At 35.8% G+C, this 13,867-nt stretch overlaps 1 pseudogene across 1 annotated transcript in view; it reads left to right on the forward strand.

The window, feature by feature from the left end:
• The window catches only part of LOC148904943 (uncharacterized), a 24,609-nt pseudogene continuing 10,742 nt past the window's right edge, over window positions 1-13,867 (forward strand). The window contains exons 1-2 of the transcript XR_016121868.1: window positions 1-79; window positions 820-891. The product of XR_016121868.1 is annotated as an uncharacterized LOC148904943 (transcript). The remainder of the gene's footprint in view (window positions 80-819; window positions 892-13,867) is intronic.

Genomic DNA, 13,867 nt, shown 5'->3' on the forward strand with positions numbered 1-13,867 from the left:
TGAAGAGATGACGCAGCTTTAAAAAGAAGGACGGTGTTGTTGGTTTGACTGTCTTCTTGTTCGCTGTTCAAAACTTCAAGTAAGTGAAGTGTTTTCGTGAAATCCATCAATATAATTTATCACAGCTTTCATGTAGTATTTCTATACGATAAGATTAAAGGTTTTGTAAGTGTTACTCTCATAATCATCACTTCTTTTCTCTTTTTCATCGATTATGGATGACTTATAAAACTACGATAAATTTGATTCACAAGCAGCTTTATAGTCTAACTTCCTTTTCTTATAACCTTTGAACAACGCCCAATATATGTCTCCCTAACATCTTCTCTGTAGATAATCAGGCTAGTCATATGAATATCGTTTTATTTACATCGTTTTCATACTTATATACATTTGATTTAAAGCGCCATTGAGCTTACGGAAATGGCGCTATATAAATGTTTATTTATTATGGCAAGTTTTATTTGTCTGTATATATCATGTTTACATTGACCAGCGGACTAAGTCTAGGCTGGTTAAGTTCATCATTTTTCATCATTTTCAATCCTTTCTTCAGCTTATGCATATTCATAGAACTTCTTGACTATATTAACGTTCTGGCTTAAAATCCATTTTATTATTATTATTATTATTATCATTATCATTATCATTATCATTATCATTATCATTATCATTATCATTATCATTATCATTATCATTATCATTATCATTATTATTATTATTATTATTATTATTATTATTATATAATCTGTATAACTTCTTTGAAGTTATATCGCCTATTTTTCTCTGATGGCGTTGTTCTCTTAAAATCATTTCAAGGAACTGATATGTTTCGACTATTCATTGCTGTTGCACTAGCTGTTGTTAGTACCCTCAACTTCTCTTTCAGCGGTAAGTGGTAGTATTTTTCATGTAATTCAATTGCACTTTTCCATTTTCTTTCGCAGCCGTTTCAGTAATTTCTGCTTATGAAACACTTTTTTAAAAACTTCCCAAAAGCCAATGAATCACAGGGCAAAGTGTCCTAGTGTGATTGCCTTGTGTATGACAGGATTACCAATTCGGTCAAATCGAAGTAAAAGCGCTCAAGAGAATCGCTGAACTCATCTAAACAAAGGTATAAGGTATAAATAAGGTATTTCAAAGAAATTCTACAAAGAAGAATTTGGAGTCCTGACGAATAGAAAATGAAAGTCGGCCGACGAATTGTCGGCACTGCGTAACAAAAATATATTTCATAACAATCATTCGTATTCAAAGAAACTGATATGTTATCAATAAGAATTATATTTGAAGATTTTAATAAATACTTGATAAATATTTATGCATGAATGGAAGATCAATAACACCTTAAACATCCTTAAGGAAAACGTTCTATAGGAAAGGAATCTACTTTAGTAACAAATTATTTAGTCGGAAATGGATTCTGGTGATAACGGGGACAATACTGAACGCTACTTTCATTTTCCTCTCCAAAAATTGTCTCGGCCATGTACAGTGTTTTGCCTTAATTCCGGACAGTTTTGCAATTAATTGTTATATCGTACCTTGGGATTATAGGAGCGATTAGATATAGTAAAATGTCCTTAAATCGTTCGTTGAGATAAATAATAAATGAATAAAACGTTGAAACAATAAAACAATGTAAGATTACGGATAAAACGCGTAGATTTTTCGAGAGCAATAGACATATCACTCGTTCATCGCTTCATTGCCTCTTCCGGCAGGAACTTGAATTTGAACTTTTATTTATTTACACACCTATTAATAGATAAATAATTTACTCTAGTTGAAACATTTTACGTTATATATATATTGAAGGTATATTTAAGTGAAATATAATCAAAAATATTAAGAATTCCATCATCTTTTAAACTGAGCCTTTGAAATTTCGTCCGCCATGATGGTGTACTATTACCTGGAACACCAAGATGGCTGCTCCATACATTTTAACAAAAAATGGCGTCATGTTTACTCGCCTATATATAGTTCCGCAACGAAATGCTTTACAGCCTCAAGATTTGGACTTTTGACCGCTTTACAAGATTATGAAACCATTATTTAATTATAATGCGAATTTACGCTTTTGGAATTCATGATGACCTAGGTGAAAACCAAGAATAAACAGTCTATCGAACCGAGAAACGTAGGTGATCCCCGCTGAGCAGAAGGTGACTGCTATGGTTGGCGGAATGGTGTAAAATTCAACGAATGTAAACACGTTCAAAATCAACAAATTATTTGTACATCAACACTTTTTTTCGTGGTCTTTACAAAATCTTATTCAAATATTCAACATCTCACAATCGCTTCAACCTCAATTTAATGCCAAAATCAATACCTTTTATCGCCCAACTTCAACACGAAATTCCTCTTCAACTTCAACAAAAAATTAGCCTTAACAGGTTGAACGATTGTGAGATGTTGAATTTGAATAAGATTTTGTAAAGACCACGAAAAAAATATGTACTGCATGCTCCGAAAATAATCCGAAGGCAGGCAGTGACAAACACGAATGAAGATCCCAATGGGGCGAATTATAGTTAATGGCGCGGAATGGTTGGAAAACCTATTGTTTTATATTTTTGTTCGACTTTATCCATTGTTATATGACGTTGACCGTGCACAGAGAAGGAAAAGTTGCTCCGTTTTCTCATAGTATTCGGGAATATAGGAGTTTCTTTCCCTAATAAAGAGTCTAAAGATAGTTATTACTTGTTAATCAATCATATGTGATTAAGGTTAATTGTTTCTTGCTGGGATACCTGTGGTATACCAGCTATAAAATGCCTTTTTTTTGTGATTACTGTTCCACAAATTGAACAAGTTGCGCAATAGTACCCAGGGGTCTTCAGGAACTTACCCAAGAGACCTTTGCAGGTATCTGCTATAGGGTTCCCGTCTATAGTCCAATCAATTATCATGTACCAGATGTCAATCAATGTCACTATGTTGTCAAGTGATTAAGAGAGGGCGGAGCTAGCAGATCACGTTTCAGAGGTTTGTGTCTACGAATGCTCTATTTCGTTGTCTGCTGTAATTCAAGACAGCCGAACTAGAAATATTAATTTATCAATTTCGTAAAGAAGGATTTCAAGAAGATAGAGATGATTTTGAAGCGATTATTTCTAAGGATTTTCAATGACCTTCATTAGCAATAGCTTGTTTTGGTTAACTCTTCATGAATCATCTACTCGAGCAGTATTTTCTGCACGAACAAGCGAAGATCGATAAGGAGAACAGATAAGCGATAGTATTAAACAAATTCATTCAGCGTGACTCGTTTTTCTCTTGAACTTGACAATATAGATATTCTTATAGCCTATATTTATGTATTTATATTAACTGTTTTGGCTTCAAAGTCTACTCACAAATGAACATGAGGTATATAGCAATACTTATTTTAAGCAAAATGAATAAATAGATGACTCGATACGCACATTCCAGACCTTTGCCGTTCGAAGCGTTATTATCTGCTTTATTTTTTCTTCAAAAAGATGGTGATTCATTAAAAATATCGATAGATTATGAAATTATAAAATGTAAATCAATTATGAGAGAGGTCTTGAGCAAATATCAGCCTGAATTTACGTTTGAAATGAAGCATTTTGATTTTAAAGCGAGCTATACAATGCCAGTGCAAATGTGCACGTTCATGAAACCTAATTACGTATGCCAAAATCCGGACCGGAACTGGAATTGGAGTTCCAGATTGAGTTGTTCGATGACTTTGATGAGTAAGGTTTGTTATGATTTTTCTTTCTGAGAAAGTGTTCACAAATAAATTCTGTATAGTTTCACTGTGCATTGCTGATCGACTCAATTCAAAACGCCCACTTATTTATTTCATCAAAAACATGAATAAATCACAACAGAGAGACACCAAAAGTGTAAATGTCTAACATTACTTTTCTAGATGCGCAACCTTTACAGCAATTACATCACATATTTCGATGTCATGCCTAAATTTCATAACCAGGCCCATCTTTACCAGGTATCCCAGCGCACCCTCAGCCCAGGGTCTTGTTCGAATACGGCACTTTATAGTTTATTCATTGCCAAGAAACGAGAATATTATATATTCATATTCTCTTGCAAGAAACTATAAACAATCCGAATAGCACTGATGGTTCCAGTGATGCTTACATCTAGTAATCTACATAAAATAAAATTTAGCATTTTCGTAATAGCTGACTTATGGATGAAGGTCAAAACAACAGTCATCCGTTTGCAGGACCCGATTTAGAGGGGAGGGGTGGGGTTGGTTTACCACCATCTCTGGAAGTGAAATCCTGTATTTTGTCTCATGATCTCCATCACTAAGACTCAAATAGCAGAAATGAATATATTGTCTGTATATCTAAAGTTATAAATTGATAAAATGAAGCCCCATTTTTGACCATTGTTTTGATCTTGTCCCTTATAGAATCAAGGCTAGAAATATTGTTTAGAAATTGTAATAATGTTTATGTAATATCGATTAATTTCTGCACAACTTAATTAGTCATCGAAATAAAACCACACCTGTATTAAGCGACCAACCTCTTTTTAGCGGCCAGATGTCAAAGTCTCAAGAATAGAGGTTTTAAAGTAGATTAGCCTCTGCTACTTTTAGGATGACATTTTTTTTGATGCAAATTATCTACTTTGACTATAATACTTTCGTTTCTATCCTCATAATTGCACACAAAAATTGTTATTGTAGTGCCTAAAGCTATCTTCATGATAAATAGAGTACAAGCACTAAAAGTGTGCAACACTTTACACTATTTAGTAGTAAATAGTGCTAATTAAACAATAGAAAACAATAGGATTAGCATAATTTAGCAGTATTTAGTGGTATTTATGTTGCACACTTATAGTGTTTCTACTCTAAATATTAATCTGCTTTATTTTAGTTTATAAATAGAATAATAAAAAAACCCCCAGAAAACGAAAGACATCAGTCGTAGTTCACTTTATGAGGATGTAACCAAATACAGGGTTTATTTTAGTTCCGTTGCCGCATTTCCCTAGTACTCGGAAGTTGCCACAAGACATTTTGCCTGTCCAAGGTAAACCAAATCCAATCCAACTATCTGATGTATGGCAGTCTGATTCTTGGTTTAAATATACAGCGATATCGGCGGGCATTGTCAGCTAGCACACACCTTGCACCGTTTCTGCAATTAGATTTACCACACGGATGGGGGGGTCACGTTTTCCTGTCCATGGTTAATCAAGCAAAAACTTCAGTTCTAGAAAAATCCGCACATGATCATGATGATCATCATCCCCATCATCATCATCATCTCCATCATCACCGTCATCAACATCACCACTATCATCACCATCATCACCATCACCATCACTATCAACACCATCATTATCATCATCATCACCATCATCATCATCATCACCACTATCATCACCATCATGATCACCATCACCATCACTATCAACACCATCATTATCATCATCATCATCACCATCATCATCATCATCACCATCATCACCATCATCATCATCACCATCATCATCACCATCACTATCATCACCATCATCATCACCATCACCATATTTCTAATTATGATCATCTCATAAAAATCAGTTAAAATACTTCTGAACGAATCTACTCAAGCCTTTGGTACAATTCTGCACTTTCCTTGACCAATTATTCTGATAAGACATTTCTACTATGTATATGGCAATGAGATACTTTGAGATGATATTTCACCCTCATTGCGTATATGTGCATGTAACCAGGCCTTTCTATTATATCCAGCTCATCTTTTGATAGAAATCTCTGTTCTCTCAGCTCGCAAAGGTTTTTGGTATAGCCATCTATTTGGTAGTTGACTGACTGACACTTTGAATCTTCTAGACATGTAGAAGTACACGTTATCGAGCTGTCCACTTGAAGGGTCTTGAATATCTGGATATTTGCAAAGCCTTAAAAACGATAATTAAAAATATTTTAGTTAAAAAACTTAATAAACTTGTGTAAGTATTTCAGCTTCGTAACCAAATGTCGTTATTGCAACGTTAAGAAAATAGCATAAAAACCACGATTAGGGGAAAAAAAGTTAAACTTAAAACTAATTGAATTTTTTTAAGAGTGATCTTTGGTCCTCGATTTGTGATACTAATTTTAAATTCATTTGATGTTTATTTATGAAATTTTGTTTGCAATTACTTGCATAGCATTTTGCTAAAAGTGTGTCTTATAAATTATGTTAACTTTGCGAGGAAAAAAAAAAGAAAAAAGGAAAACAAAAAGAAAAATATATATAAAAAATAGGAAGAAAGAAAGAAAGAAAGAAAGAAAAAGAAAAGAAAAGAAATTCAGAGCTGAAAACTAAGAAGGCCGTGTTTTCCATCCTATTTTTTCTTCATATCTTACCTTCGATGTTAGAAAACAGTCCAGTTCTTATTTCGTTCTCGCGTGTTGGAAACGTCGGGAGATTTTGGCTCGAAACGGCACACAAATCAAAATTAATAAAGATACTCAAAAACACCCAAAAGCTGGATCCTTGTAATTTTACTTCGTCTTGCCTTCCCTCCCCCTTCCCCCTCTCCCACCCACGAGCACCAAGGCAAACCGACAACGAAACAAAAAAAAAAAAAAAAAAAAAAAAAAAGAATAGCAAACAAGTAAACAAACAAATGAAGATACAGAAAGAAGAAAAAAATATAAGGTCAGACAAACAAACAAATCATATCATCTTGATTTACCCAGAATCCATTGTTTGTTTGCGGAGTCTCCAACAAACGCGGGCTCAGTAGGGCTACGTAGACGAGGTCCAGAATGAGTGCAAACTAGTCGAATGACTCGAGTATTTAACAACCAATATCGTGGATTTACAGCGCTAATCTTTCCTCCCTGTTCGAAGAGTTTTATTCTTTAGGGAGCAAAGAAAACAAAAGCCTTGGAATTTGTGGAATTTTCTACATGGTCAAGCCGGAAGAAACCAGGTTTGATAAATATTTGAACAACGATTCTTGGTTTGCTTGCTTGGAATTATATAAGCTAGAAGTTTTGAGTCTTTTCTTTCTCCTTTGCATGCAAACTGAATACGCTCAAAATTACCTTACTTCAATATTCTGTCTATCCCTAATTAGATAAGAGCAGATTTTAGTGCGATATTTATCTTTTAATATGTATAGATATTATTTGTTTTTAAAATGATACGATAAAACACAACAAGTTGTTCAAAGGTTTCGAGGTGTGAAAATATTGCTCAGTCTACACAGATTCAATATTTAACAATTAATAACCTGAATTGGAATACTAAGGATTACTTTGAGGCTTGAAGTTGGGCAGGGCGAATTAGCAGGTGTAATCAGAACTCGGTAATCCTTTTATGTTTGTCATTTTGTCGAGTCTGAAATATGCTCCTACAACCGAAGCAAAATTCTCCGGCTTAAACTGACTATAATCTTCTTCTATTATTTCAAAACTAAATGAAAACCCTGTTAGGACTCTACAAATAGTTCCTATTTTGTGAATAGGAAATACAGAAGGGTATATTGCATGCATATATGAGATAATCCGACATAAAATAAAAATTTAACTAGCTGATTTTCGTCGTTGCTAACTTAGGGATGAAGGTCAAAACATTTGTCATCTTGCAGGACCTGATTTAGTGGGGAGGGGTGGGGTTGGTATTCACCATCTCTGGAAGTGAAATTCTGGATTTTGTTCTCAAATATCTCCATAACTAAAACTCAAATAGCAGAAATAAATGTACTTTTAAGCTAAACTGAACGTATTTTTGTATAGAAATAGACACTAAGGCTGCACAGTATCGAGCATTGTAACGTTTGGGCCTGAGGATGGCTTGAGTCTTTACCGGTAAGATTCTAAAGGCAAAGTAAAAATAAATTGCTCGAAAGATAGCGACAGAGCGACTAATGTACAGTGAAAATCATTATGGATATACAGAGGCGGCTCCAGGCCCCCCCCACGCAAAATTATGAGGGGGGCTGAGGTTCTCCCCCCCCCCACGTTTTGAGGTAGAATCATAAAATCGATCTTTTAAAAATAAGAATTAACGGAAAGAATTATATAATAGATCTGTTGTTGTTTCTTATTATATTTAACGAAAACCAACATAATATAAATGTTTGAAATGTTTAAAAATGAGCCCACCCCCCCCCCCTCCCACGATTCAAAGGGCTCAGCCGCCTCTGATATAAAAGTTATGAGAAAATCAAAATTCAAAAAAAATATCCAAATTCCAGGAGTACATCAAACTCCATTCCGGATGGTAGAAAGTCTGCCCATGGATTATGCCAGAGCCCTCATTCTTCGTCATGGCCAGTAAAAACGCAGGCTCTGGGTACGAGATTGACCGGAAGTCAGAATCTATGGAGCATGCGCATATATATCTGACGACCTAGAATCTGGAATTTAGGGTTTGCGTGTTTGAGCCAGAAACTTTCATTTAAACGGTAAGTCAGGCTAATCTTTGATAAGGATTTCTCTCAGAATTGCTTGACTCTTCACAGTACGTTTTCTTGCTAATCTATATTTTGAAATCAATACACATTTTCTAAAAGAAATTTTCATTTACGAGTGAGCTAGAAGTTGAAGTACGATCGATCTCAAGTGAAGATGAAAAATGTATCATCTTATTACTCTTCATAACAAAATCAAAACTCAAATAAACTTATACGTACCTGGCATTTATTTGTAGTTTATTTTATTTTAGTTATTCATTTGATCGGAGTCGTGTCAGCTTGCAAAATAATTTAAAAGTCGAAGCCATTTATCAGGCGCGTAGTTATTTTACAACTAGTTTATCCCTTAGAAATGATCGATCTTCGTTTAAAGAAAATACTGCTTTGAATAGTATATCATTTTCACCGCCAAAGCAGCAATTCACCTCATACACGCGGTTAAGTTTTGGGAACACGAGTTTTGCCGAAGCTGTGATTAAGCCACCGGACTGAACTGTTATAATGGAGAAACGTCGCCGAAGGGGAGGTGGGTGGGGTCAAAAATCCGTCTAGCACTGCCTGGTACAGCGAACCTGAGCAAGTGAGGCCAAAACCTTGGATTTTCTCGCTTAAATAGGCAACTGTCGACCCTGAGGCATTCATAATGCTTCTCACCTAGGAATCACACCCAGAAAGTCATGATAACATTCATGGCTGCTTTAGGGGTGAAAATAGCTGAATCAAAGCATGAATAGGTAACCAAAATAATCTATTGCCCATGAAGTTTGAAAATTCTTAGAAATCCTCGCTTATTAGAAGCCTTTATCTAGCTATAAAGTCTTGTTTACAATATTACAGGAAATTAATATTTCTAGTTCGGCTGTCTTGAATTACAGCAGTCAACGAAAAAGAGTTTTTTTTTTTTTTCTTATAGGATGGATATTTTTTCAAACTTTATTAATCACACAACTTATTTACATAGATCCTTTTAAATTCTATTTACAACAACTATTGCTCCTCCCTCTCTTTATCACTTGGCAACATGGTGACATTGATTGCCAGCTAGCACATGCTAATTGTCGGACTGTAGACCGGAACCCTATAGCAGAAGCCTGCAAGGTGTCTTGAGTATGATCCCGAAGACTCCGGGTACTATTGCGCAATTTCAGGAAAAATTTCAAAGTCAGGTATTTTATGACCGGTTTATCACAGGTAACCCGGTAATAATAGATCAAGCTCAAAGAAACGAAGAATAAAGAGAGGTTTTACGGCTGAGTCGCCTGGCGGAATCCGCTGACTCCAAAGAACGAAGGCTCAATCTCAATAGCGAATTATTGGAAAGCCGAAGTCTGAATGGTAGTTACTAAAACCCGAAACGACCCACAACGACCCACAAAGACCCACGAACGACCCACAACCAGCCACACAACGACCAACACCGAGCAACAAAGACCCAAAACCAGCTACACAACGACCCAAAACCAGCCACACCCGGGGGGGGGGGGGGAGGGGGGGACTCTCTTGAAAAGTGGGTAGGGGGGCTCGACGGACCTTTTAGGGTCGAAAATGAGACCTCGCGTACCTTTTAGGGTCTCCGGCTGACTCCCGGCTGACTCCGTACCTTTTAGGGTCAGATTTGTTCGTTTTGAAAAACATCTAACGTCATACAAGAATATAATGGTTGGAAACGTTGTCATTTTAAATGATATAATAGTACATTATTATAATTATATATTATATTATAATACATTAGCTCAGTGCAAAATACGGCTCATAGCGATTTTCGTTAAAACTTGTTCATTCGAAAATTCTATCCTTCTCTTAAAACCTGGAAAAGTTTTATTTTCTAATGATTTGTTCGCGTCCGCGTAATTGTGCTTCGAAGTTGAAAGGTAGCGCGCCGACATTACCCAATCAAGCCTCGATCACAACGACCTAATTAATGTAAGTAGTTCAGGTTTCGATCTTACCTTTTACAGTGCGACTACAACCAAAGCCACCTCGACAAATTTTCCACAAATTATCCAATAGTGTTTGAGTATTTAGACAATAGATTAGCAGCAAATTTTGAATTTAAATATTCTTCCGTTGTTCCGGTTGGTAAAACTAAATGATGAAGAAGAGCTTGTAATATATTTTCTTCGCAAATTAGTGATTTGTGTCACCAAAGATATAGAAAAATAGTAATGTACGACTTCAAATACGACAGGAATGCAAATTAGAGACCGTATAAAACACAGTCTTTATAATTACAGTTTGTTTCTTCCAGACAAAGTTATCATCAGGCTGACACTGTTAGATCTTATCACTATGTTGCTATGCGACAGCACGTTTATATTTCACAACAAAGGTGCCGGCAGTTTTCTCCGCCGTGTAAACCCATGGATATTTGTCCGATTTGTAGCAACTCTATTGTTCAGATTCCTACTTTTGATTGGCTAATTTGTGGAAAATTTGTAGAGGTGGCTTTGGTTGGAGTAGTCGCACTGTAAAATATATTCAGTTATAGGAAAACTTTCAAGCATCATTGCTTAATGGTCTGCTATCTAAAATGAATTTAACGAATTTAACTAAGAATCGATGTTAGCACATCCACTTGCCGGGGTAGAAGAACAATATATAACATTAAAGCATTTGAATTTTACCAAACATACTTTAATTTGTTTGGAAAAACATTTTCGTCTCGATAGTTAGATTTTAACAGCCTTCTTGCCATATGTGCTTTGTTAAATTGCAAGAAAAACACAAAAGGTCAAATATTATAAACAACATTTCTCAAAATCAGAGCTAGTTACCTCATTTGCCGGGGTCGATCCTTAAAATACACACATTCTAAATTACTGATGTAGAATCTGTGGTCGATTGAACGAATTTATACTTTCAAAGTTTTTTACTTTCAAAAAGCTCCGATTTGAGACGAGTATTTGTGAGATCCTTTCTTCAAGAATAGGCACTTTTTGAAGTAAAAACCTTGAAAATGATTCGTAAAATACGGCATGTTTGGTACCAAAATAAAGCTTGAATCCTCAGCTCTCGTTTGCCATCATTTGTAATAGGATACCTATTAAAGCACAGGAATACCGTAGCAAAATGCTTTGTTTCTCTAAGTCCGGGCCTGAGAGAGCTTGGGCTTCCTGTGGTTTCTATTTTATACATGATATCCGCTGACTTACGAGCGGCGCATGGCCGGAATGGTTGGCGATGGTGTTGCTGGTTTTGGATCGTTGTGGCTCTTTTTGGATCGTTGTGGCTCTTTTTGGATCGTTGTGGCTCTTTTTGGGTCGTTGTGGGTCGTTCCGGGTTTTAGTAACTACCCTGAACGTTTTTTTTTCTGCTGGCGTCGTTCTTTTAAATTTATTTCAGGAAAATATGTTTCGAACATCGCAAAAATGCATTGCCAAAGCTGTAGTATTTCTCTTGCTGCTCTGTTGTCAACTCGGCTTCCCTTTTAACGGTAAGTGTTACTATGTTTCATGTTTCATGTAAACTGCTCCGCATAAAATAGATCTGTTTGAATTAAATGAATTTACATTAAGCCACACAATCTCGAGTTCATCTTCTTCTAAGTTTGTAATTCGTATCACATTTTGATTTTGCGATACGTAAGCAATAATTCCTCCTCGTTTAGCTCCACGCCTATCCTTTCGAAATAGATGGAATCCAGGAATTGTATAAATACAATCAGGATATTTCGGTTCCAAGAATGTTTCGGTGAGGAATAAGATGTCGACTTGAGGATACGTAGTAAGCAAAAGCTTAATTTGCTCAATTTTTTTATCAGTTAGCCTGTTTATATTCCATTGACCGATCCTAAGACCTTTACTTGGAAGTTTGATAGTTGGAATATGGTTGTTGCTGTCCAGGGTTCGGGTAGATGTCGCCAGCGATGCGGCAACGATACTTCGTGTGACTTAAGTTGAAAGTGGACGTTCCATTTGAAGTATATTGTATTGGATGGGCAAAGAATTTCCTTTTTGCCGAGTGAGAGTGACAGTGAAGGTTCCTTTCGATATTTGAGTTGAAATTTTTAGTGCAAAGAGTTAGAATGCACAGAATAACCAAGAGACATTTCAGAGGTAATCATCCGCCATCTTGCCACGTGGCAATTCTCCATTGCATTCACCACCTTGCATTTTATTCGCAGCCGTTTCAGAAATTTCTGCTTATGAAGCACTTTTTTAAAAACCAAAAGCCAGTCAATCACAGGGCAAAAACTAAGATTAATGACAGGTTGACCGAGTTAGTAGACATTAGTTTATAGATTCCACATAAAAAATATTCTGCCAGCAGTTTTTGGACATCCAAAAATAAAATTTGTTTGACCTAGGATTACCAGTTGCCAAATCGAAGTAACAGCCTTAAGGGAATCGCTTAACTCATCTAAATGAAGGCAAAGACAAAAGGTATAAATAAGGTATTTCAAAGAAATTCTACGAAGAATTTCGAGTCCCGTACAAATAGAAAATGCAAGGCGGCCGACGAATTGCCGGCACTACGTAACAAAAATATATTTCTTAACATCCATTCGTATTCCAAGAAATTGATGATATTATCAAATTATTGAGTCATTAATCAATTCTGGTGATAACCGGGCCAATACTGAACACTACTTTCAGTTTCCTCTTCAGAGAAAGCAAGGGTTGAAGGACTACTATATTCATTTCAGAAAGCAAATGCAAAACACATAAAACGAGCAATCGAAGACATGGATTTTCTACATGATGTGCTTTGATTATCCTAGATTCTAACAGTATATATTTTATTTTTAAATGTACGTTTTAAGTGTTTAGACTATTACGGCTGAAAATCAAACATTGCTATTTTTAGTTTTTGGCTTTGTAGAAACAACCATTCCAGTTCCAAACGGTTCCAAGTTTTTTCTTCAAACTTCCTACATCAATAGACCAGAGCTTTATCTACGGATTGTAGTGAAATCTTTTCTCCCCTTCCTATCAAAACTTTGGAGAATACATCTTTTTAAAGTCATAAGGTGTACCTAAAGAGCTCACCCCGCTAGAAGCTAGAAATAATTAATTCAATATCGGTCAACAGACATCGCTCTCAGACCTTCCACTGACAAGGTAAACTTCAGGACAGGTTTGGCAGAATATCTGAATAAACACAATGGCATTGAAGGGGTCGTTATGCAAATATTCTATTTAACTTAAGGAGGCTCTGTGTAGTTTTAGTCTGGCACACCTAGCCGCATTGGAACGGCTATAACTTCGTCTTAAATGACTGAATCTGCAAGCACTTTTTACACAATGTCAGGAAAGGATTAAAGGTTTCAAAAATGATAAATTAGTTTAAAGCTGCCTTTTTCATTATGACGTAATGATGACATCATAGAAATCGTTTACCGCTTATTTTCTCAAAAACTTGACCTAAACTTTCAAAGCGACTTGCACCAGTCGATAGAATTCATCAAGGCACCCAACATATAGCC

Source organism: Actinia tenebrosa, unplaced genomic scaffold (genome assembly GCF_029948245.1).
Source record: "Actinia tenebrosa isolate PJP-AT-01 unplaced genomic scaffold, QUT_ActTen_1.0 PGA_scaffold8__29_contigs__length_14323225, whole genome shotgun sequence".
In the NCBI taxonomy this organism is placed as follows: Eukaryota; Metazoa; Cnidaria; class Anthozoa; order Actiniaria; family Actiniidae; genus Actinia; species Actinia tenebrosa.